The sequence below is a fragment of the Onychostruthus taczanowskii genome, unplaced genomic scaffold (genome assembly GCF_017590055.1).
Source record: "Onychostruthus taczanowskii isolate IOZ18803 unplaced genomic scaffold, ASM1759005v1 scaffold71, whole genome shotgun sequence".
Classification (NCBI taxonomy): Eukaryota; Metazoa; Chordata; class Aves; order Passeriformes; family Passeridae; genus Onychostruthus; species Onychostruthus taczanowskii.
In genome coordinates this window covers 3,034,383-3,043,064 of record NW_024504898.1, presented here as the reverse complement: position 1 = coordinate 3,043,064, position 8,682 = coordinate 3,034,383, and the positions used below count along the sequence as shown (strand labels likewise).

The following is an 8,682-nucleotide window of genomic DNA, read 5'->3' as shown; positions in this document are numbered from 1 at the left end:
TGACTGCACTACCTCCCTGGGCAGCCCATTCCAATATCTAATCGCCTTTTCTGTGGAAAAATTCTTCCTCGTGTCCGAGCTAAAACTCCGGTCATAGTTTTAGACTATGACCTCTTGTCCCGTCGCTGGCTGCCTGGGAGAGGAGGTCGACCCCCACCTGGCTACAGTCTCCTTTCGTGGTTGTAGAGAGTGATAAGGTCACCCCTGAGCCTCCACTTCTCCAGGCTGAACAGCCCCAGCTCCCTCAGCCGCTCCTCACAGGACATGCGCTCCACACCTCCACCAGACACACTGCCCTTCTTCCTCCCCTGCCGTCCGCTTCCCGCTCGCTCTCCGGGCGGGGGGCGGCTCTGCCGGCGCAGCTGGCAGGAAGGCCCGGCGCGGGCAGGGAGGGAAGGGGAAGAGGCGGGGCCTGGAGCCCAGCAGTGTCAATAATACAATAGGGCTCTTGTGCGGCCGCCGCCGCCGGAGGAGGAGCGGGCCGTGCTGCGGGCGCGCCGAGCAGCCGGCACGCAGGGCGGGAGCGCCGGGGGCGGCGGGCGGGCGGCGCGGCGGGCAGTCCGTCCGGTGTGGGCGCTGCGGCCCCGGCCGCGTCCGGAGGGAAAAGTTGCGGCGGCTCCGGAGCCGGGCGGGCGCTGCACCCGCGGCGGGCGGCGAGGGCCGGGCGACCTCCGGCCAAGCGCCCTTTTGTTCGCCGCAGCCCGGAGAGGCGGCGACCCGGCGGTGCCCGAGCCGGCGGGGCCCTGCGGAGCGCGGCTGGGCGTGGCTGGCGGGCAGACAGACAGACAGACAGCCGGGCGCTTGTCCGCCGCCGAGCACCGCTCCGCCGGTATGTCGAGGAACTTGCTAGAACTGAGTTTGACAATGAAGCGCTAGCGCAGCCCTCCCGCCTGCCCGGCCGCGCCGCCAAGGTAAGTTTTTTCCTGAGCGGCGGGGGCGGATGGCCCCCCAGTGCCCCCTGTGCCTGCAGGCAGAGGAGCGGGAAGGTCCCGGCTTCACTTCTCCTGATCAAACCTTCCTCCCTTGCATGGTGTTTGCCTATAGCTGCTCAAATTCTGCAAAGGCATGGCTGCGTTCTACGGATGTACCGCGACCGGTGTGGTTAGCGGCTGGGGATGTAGTAAAAGTATTTATACTTGTAGATAATAATGGGATGATTAATGAGAGAATTTGGGACAGGGCACCCTAAAACACATCTTACCAGGCAAATAAACCCCACTTTTTTTCTGTCTTTTAACTAGAACTATTTTATAAAAAGTAGTTGTAGTTACTTGAGGAGTTCAGCTATTGTTTGCAAATTGTTATAATGGGTAGCTATGTATTTTTATTGAAATATCACTAAATTTGTGCTGTGCTTCAAGGCCCAATGGTTTTTTTCATGTTCAGGAGAAAAGGGGTGCTGAAGACAACATCCAAGTAAGATTAGAAAATCTTCAGTTACTGCACACTAGATACTTTAAAGCTGTTCTGCTTCTCTGTTAATGTGAAAGAATTGAAAGATTAAGAGAAATGTATTTTGTCCTGGTACTTGCAAGATGCTTAATCAGCAGCTGACTTTTTACATCAGGTTGGTGCTTGTTATGGGCTGTTCTGTAGAGCATCTCGAGCACACCTGCTCATCTCTACACAGTGAGACTGCATCTTAGTGTTGGTTAGAGAGCTGGCTTGAGTGTGAGAGCCTTAGGCTGGAAAGGTCGACCTGGATGAAGGCATGTTTGCATAACTTTCCAGCTTGCCACGGAGTTCCTTAAGGAGACATCAGAAAAGTCTTTACCTGCACTTACCAATGGGAGAAAATGCAGTTTGAAGTCTCTTTGGTTAAGAATGGACCTTTTCAAAGTAAAAGCAAATTAGTACTTTTAGGATTTAAAGTTTGTGTTGTTTTTTGACTGAACTTCTGACCTCTTTTCAGACTAGACATGACATGCCCTGTTTTTATTGCACAGAGGAGGAGAACTCGAAAGCTTTATTTGCAAAACTTGGACTTTAGATGCAGTAAAAGTAATCAAAATAGCAGAACTGTTTCTGTTACCTATTCCTCCTTTGATGTTTCCTCTTTCTATGTTCCTCTTACAGAACAAGCCTCCCTCCTCCAGAGGGAAAAATTCCTTTGAGTTGGGTCTGATAGTAGGTCTTTTTTTATTATATTTTTGTTATGTACATGTAGCGGATACCCACAGAGGGGTGTCCACAGAGATATCCACAGAGGTTTGCTAGAACTGGTGTAGGAACATATGCAGTGGCATTTATTGGCAAGGATGCATGTTCATTTGGGATCTCATTAAAGCCATGAAAATCCTCTGTGGATGTAAGAGCCTCGGATAGATAGATCTCAGTGTAGTGTTGGAATAAATGCAGCTGTTTTCTTCTGTGCTGTTCTGTGCACTTCCTCTCAGCAGCAGAAAATCAGGAAGTTTGTGTTTGGGATTTATTGGGATACCTGGGATTATTGTGGGCTTTTTGTTTTGATTTGTAAAATATACATACTTTTCATAGACCTGCATGATTCGCTTGTGGAGAAGAATTTATATGATGCCTTCTTATCTACAACTGAATATTATTTTTACCTGTACAGTTTTATATGCATATACACATGGGCAGAGATGTGTGTATGGTCACTGTAGTAGTTTCCACATGCTGAATGCTGTAGAGCATTTTCCCCAAGAGCTTGCTGCAGCTGGCCTGGGGGATGTCTTGACTGGTGACCAAAATTCCTGGCTAGTGTGTTGGCAAGTGTCTAAGATCATGGTGAAAATGGGTAGATTCGGTAGACCTGATGGGGAGAAGTGAAGCTAAACCCTGTACAAGCTGACTTGAGTTTGAAACACTCCTGCAGTGTTCCTTGTGGTCTATTTAGGTAGCTTATTTCAATCTTTGTAATTAATTCCTGACTATCATGCCCCAGTGGGTGAAAAGTGGGGCATGGTGCCTGCATATTTTTGGTTAGCTTGGCAAGACATGGGATGCATCTGGAGGAGGAATGTGCACCCATTTCTGTTGTGCATCTTTTATCATCCATGGATGGAAATGTCATGTAAACATCTGTTTCTGTGGTTTGTCTTCTTCCTTTAGTCCCTGGAAGTCTCCTCCAGAGGCTGGTAAGTGCTTTGGGGGGCTATTACTTGAATGGGTTTGATGGTGTAGTGTTGTGACCACTCTACAGACAATACCAGGCAATTTGATAGCAAAGAATGTTGTATTCAAATGAAATGTAAGTTAATATTCAGTTCAGTATAGGTATCATTCTCTCAATGTATTTTTTAACAAAAAAATTTACTGTTTTGCCTAGATTAGTGGTAGTGTTATGTTTTAGTGGGTGACTTCTTTCATTATGGACAGAAATGGACTGAGCCAAAACTTGCTATTTGCACACGTTGCTTAATCTCTCCACTCCCACAATTTTTGTGAGAGCTATAGCTAAGGGGGCTCGGGGGCTTTTGAATTCTTCAGGGAGGGGAACCTCTGAAACTGTGTGGTGTTTCTCTTTTCTGAAGATTTGAAGTGCCTGTAACGCTCAAAGCTTCATGTAATTGGAGACATATATACAATTTTTACATACTTTACTTAAAATGGAAACTAACAAGTTAATAATAGCTCTTATCGGGGGTATTTATGTAATGGAAGCCAACAGATGCTATTTGCATCTTGAAGAGCTGATGTACAAAATGTTATGTCAAGGCCCTGGCAGGTTTTATGCTGGTGGAGGCTGGGTCAGGTGGGAGTGGGAGATGCTGGAGATCTGGAGGGCTTGATGGCACCTCTGAAAAGTGAGATAACTGTATGAAATGTTGCATTTTAGCACATAGCTTATTTTAATCTAATGCTGCTAATAAAAAGAACAGAGTTTTGATTTGAGAATTGATTTCTTTTATATTTATTCATGTTAAATAATCAATTACACCTGTCACTTTAAAAGTACTTTTCTTTATGCTGTTTTCCAGCTACAACTACGGCTCCCCCCTAAAAATTGTGTCTATAGGTATTATTTTTATTGATACTTCAACTTATTTTGACTACAGGAAGATATCTGGTAAATAAGTTTCAGAAATGTAATGTGACAAACCGGATGGTGCTTTCTGTGGAATGATGCCGATGTAATTACCAAGCACCTCCCTGTTTCCCTGGGCTGTTCAGTCTTTCTTATTCATTTGCTTCCAAGTTACGCTTTTCTAGATGACATCTGAACTTTTCCAACATTTAATATCTTATTTCAGTGTGTAGGAGACTAAGAATTTAGGGATTAGAACAGTCTGGGATGCGTGATCTTGGACCTAAGGAAAGCTCCTGCATTTTAGAGCAATAATACAGGCTTTACTGAGATTTAAAGGAATGGAAGAGACCCTGAGCTGTGAGCATGACTGCGGAGGCTCCACTGGCACTTCCTTAGTCGCCCTCTTCAGAGAAGCAGGAGAAGGTGGGAGGATAAGCTCGTGACTGCTGATGCTATTTGTTATAACTTTCTCCTGGATTGAATACTGGGATGCTTGCCTTAGCTTGTTAAACTTTGTTTGAAAACTTTGGAATGCGTTTCTTCTTCAAAGTACACCTGTTACAGCATTAGATTAAAGAGCTGTGCTTCCTGATTATTGAATTGAATGGTGAACATAACAAATCGTGTCATTAATGTCTCTTTGTGTTTTAATTAGAGCTCTAGGAGATGTTAAAAAACAGGTTTATGCCACATGCCTGACTGGTTGCTAAACTGAATATGCTTGTCACACAGTCTTGGGGGAATTATCTATTATTTTGCTAATCTACTGTTCTGGGCTTCCCCCAGCCCCCTCTCTTTCCTTTTTTCCCACCTTGCTCTAAAAAGTTAGTTTTGAATATTTTCTGAGGGTTTGTCTTACCTGCTTAAAGCTCCTGACTGTCGAAATCCTTTGCTGGTGAAAGGCTCAGGCTCTTGCTCATGTCTTAAAGAGCAGTTTCATGCCTGCACAAGTGCTTTGGTGCACAGCAAGTCCAGCAGCTTCTGATAGTTAGGGTAGTGCAGTGCGTGAGTAGCGGCTGGAATGCCTGAGATCCTCCAAGGGGAGGGGTGATGCCCCACACACCAGGAGCTGCAAAGTGAAACAACTGACCCAGGAACATTTATTGGAAGTAGGTAATTTTGTTTGACTGTCTTATGAAGAGTTTTCCAAGCTGTTTTTTATTTTCAGGTAGTTCTTGTTTTGGAATATGCTGTTGGGTTGATGACAGAATAATGAGAGGAGAACCGCGTGGGAGAAGTTCTGCCTGGGTGCTGTCTTTTAATTGTGCTATATAGTTTATCACGTAATATTGAATGACTGAAATTCTTTAAATCTGTAGATAAATGATGGATTTACTACAAGTGCTAGACAAGAGCTACAGTCTCATGGCTGTTCACAAGCCCTTGAAAACCATAACTAAACTATGAGCTTTCATTCATACTTAAAAATGTAAGTCTTGGTTTAACAGACCAGACAGTTTTTTAAATAATGATTCCTCTATAGACTGTGGTGGTATTGAGAACATTACTACTTTTAGTGTGCAGATATTTAAATCTTCCCCTGCATATCAAGTATAGCAGAATAAAAAGGTAGTATTTTCTGTCTGCTGACATGTCAGAAAACCTGATGTCTTGAACCGCTGGATACACAAGTGTATAGGAGAAATGTCTACCCTGTCAAGGGAGGAAACAAATGTCCCTAGTGGGACTCCAAGTGTTTCATTCTCTTTACTTGTTCTGCTTTTAACTGCTTGTACTTATTTAATATTTTTTCAGTGTTAATTTGCAAGCTTTGATATAAAAGTGACTGTAGAGGACTCATCATAGGAAATAGTGTCCTTGTCCTGTACACGTTTTGGCTTTAATGAAAAAACAAGCCAACTGAGGACCTTGTGGAGCTGAAATACTCAGTATGTGAGTGCATTAGGGACACACAGGAAAATGTTAGGCTCAGCAATTATCTGGCCAGGAGGAGCCTCAGCAGAGAGATAGGACTAATACCTCTCCCACTTTTATTAATACTTGGATAGAAAGAGCAGTAATAAAGTGGTGCTCTTCTTCCTGTTTTCATACTAATAGACTCTTTTCCCAGCAGGAAAATAGTGACTGAAATAGTGATAACGAGTGATTACTCTGCAGTGCAATGTAAACTTGTTAGATGTTGTTTGATAGGAGGGAGGATAAAAATGCTCATTTCAAACACAGATAACAGCTTTTTATGGTAGTCTTTTTTTTTTTTCCCCAAGAACTGCTGACCAGAGCACTGAAAAAGGAAGGGGTACTGCTTGTCAGCGTTGCTGCTATGCTTTGACATCATTAACCTTGTTTGGGGGTGTTCCAGCAACTCTTCGGCTTCGGCCTAATTCAAGAGCAGTTGTGTTCTTTTACAAAAATCAAATTGCCTGTCATTTAAGTAACTGCAAGGGAGATACTTAAACCTCATAATGAAGTTGCAGTCTTCCCTATGTTAACAATGTAATAATTTCCATTGTAGCATGAAATGAGCAATCTTGAGAAGTGAAGCATTTTGCTCAAAAAATTTGAACTTGCAGCTCAGCAACAGAGTGTGCTAGGAGTGAGGGAGGAACCAAAAAGTTGATCTTAATAAGATGCGTGTTTATGAACAACAATATTGTAATGGCTGTTGGCATACCTAGGAAGTAAAATTCACTTCTTATGGTACTGATTCTTTTATGGAAGATATTTTGAAAATACTGTGTCTGTATAACAGATACTATTTTTTTTCACTTTCTTTGGTTAGTGCTTGTTCATTTTTTTGGGCCGAAGAAGAAGAAGATGAAAAAACCTGTGGGATGAAATAATTCCGTATTTTTATATAACACTTTCTTTGGTTAGTGCTTGTTCATTTTTTTGGGCCGAAGAAGAAGAAGATGAAAGAACCTGTGGGATGAAATAATTCCATATTTTTATAGAAATAATGCAAAATGGTTTTGTTTGCTCTTTGCAACTGGTATCCATAAATTCAGGTGGTTTCATTTTGATTCTTGTAGTTTTGTAATTTTAATGATTCATACTAAAATTTCCAGTGATATTTTATGAAAATTGTGAAAGCTGTTCTTTATTCAGGTATTTTTCAGATGCCTAAGTTGCTCAAGTTAGTAGTAAACATATTTTTGATCCAAATACTTACTTAGATAGTGAGTGTACAAGGAGTTTACTTAAAATGGCAACTGAATGGGATTTTGCCAGTGACTGGCAGGTTACATTCGTGTGTGTTTCTGCAGTTTTGATGGAGATCTGACTTGCCTTATTTGGTTGTGTACACCTATACAAAGACAGAATATTTGTGGTATAATACTGTAGAAAATGGGACTCTGCTCTGAGCTCCAAGAAAGAGGAGGTTAAACTTTGTTTCAGTTCTTAGTATTCTTAGTAGTCTTTCCTCTGTTGCTTAAAACTGGATACATATGGATCTGATGCATGATGTTTTCATTTTTCTTCCTCTGTAAATGCCATAAGACTTCAGAAGGTGGGACATAAGTTATTAGAAAGCTTACACTCCTGCCAGTCAGCTCAGTATCAGTCGGAGCCCTGTGACTCCCATTACATAGATTAAACTGGCTTAAGTGCTGTCTTAGATCCTTTGTTTGGCATCTTCTGTGTACTTGTTCTAGATTTTCAGAAGCCTCTATATGTAACAGCAAACAGGGATGTGCATTAATTTAGGGTACTGAAATCTAGTAGCTTTTGTAGGTGCCATTTCATTCTCTAAGATTATTGAACTACTTTTTTTTCTGTGTTCACTTCTGTGTGCTTGACTTCTACATTTGAATCAGTCCATTTTTGAAGTAGGAATCGGTTAAGAATTGGAAAAAAAAGTCTGAAGAAACTTAAGAAAAAAAAGTAAAGCCTCCATTTCAGATGAGAACTTGAACATGATTTGTAGTTCTTACTTACCTCTCTCAACCATCCATGTCTTTGATGCATTTGTAGTCTCCCTTTGGCTGTCCCCTCTTCTTTTTGACTTAACTTTCCAACTTTTTCCTTATTATTGGAGAAAACAGTGTTTCCAGTGAGTGCCTCACAGTCTTCTTGAGACCCTGTAAATCATCTAGGTAAAATTAAATTTGTCTCCTATACCAGACTACAGACAGTATGGACTTCCAGATTATTTGTAGTCAACCTGAAAGTATTTTGGCAGACTTGTCGGTTTGGTTTTCTTTTTTTGTGTAAGTTTGCTCAGTCTGATAAAGGGGGCCTTTTCCTTCATCAGTGTTTTTTTGTGAGGGTTTTTTTTTTTTTTTTATGTGGCTGGTACATTTGTGGGGGTTTACATATGTGTATGTACAAAAGCATCGTGCACTGCAAATTCAAGTAGTGGTTTTAAAAATTCATTAAAATAAGTATTTGTCATATTAAACTTTTTTCCTGGTGAATGCTGATACTGGTGTGATGACTATTTAGCTAGTGTTTAACAAGAAACCCTTCTGTGTTATGCCTGTACATAGGTAAATTTTGCTTGGTTAAGGAGGTTAAGTCTGTATGTTGGACTTAAACACACATCAGCAATTATATTTACTTTGGTACAGATAATGAGAGTGTTTCAAAACAAACTTGCTTTTATATAGGTAGGAACTGCTAGAAAAGTGAGACAGTGGCGAAGCGTTGGTTTAGGGGAATAACTTTTAAAACATTTTAATGCATCGTGGTTACTTGTATCAAACCCTTTTTTAACCATTTGCTACCCTAAG

At 41.9% G+C, this 8,682-nt stretch overlaps 1 protein-coding gene across 1 annotated transcript in view; it reads left to right on the top strand.

Moving 5' to 3' along the window:
* The first annotated feature begins 564 nt into the window (after positions 1-564).
* Positions 565-8,682, top strand: part of JADE3 (jade family PHD finger 3) — a 62,556-nt gene continuing 54,438 nt past the window's right edge. Inside the window, exon 1 of the mRNA XM_041422144.1 lies at positions 565-911. The gene's annotated coding sequence lies outside the window, so the exon portion shown is untranslated. The remainder of the gene's footprint in view (positions 912-8,682) is intronic.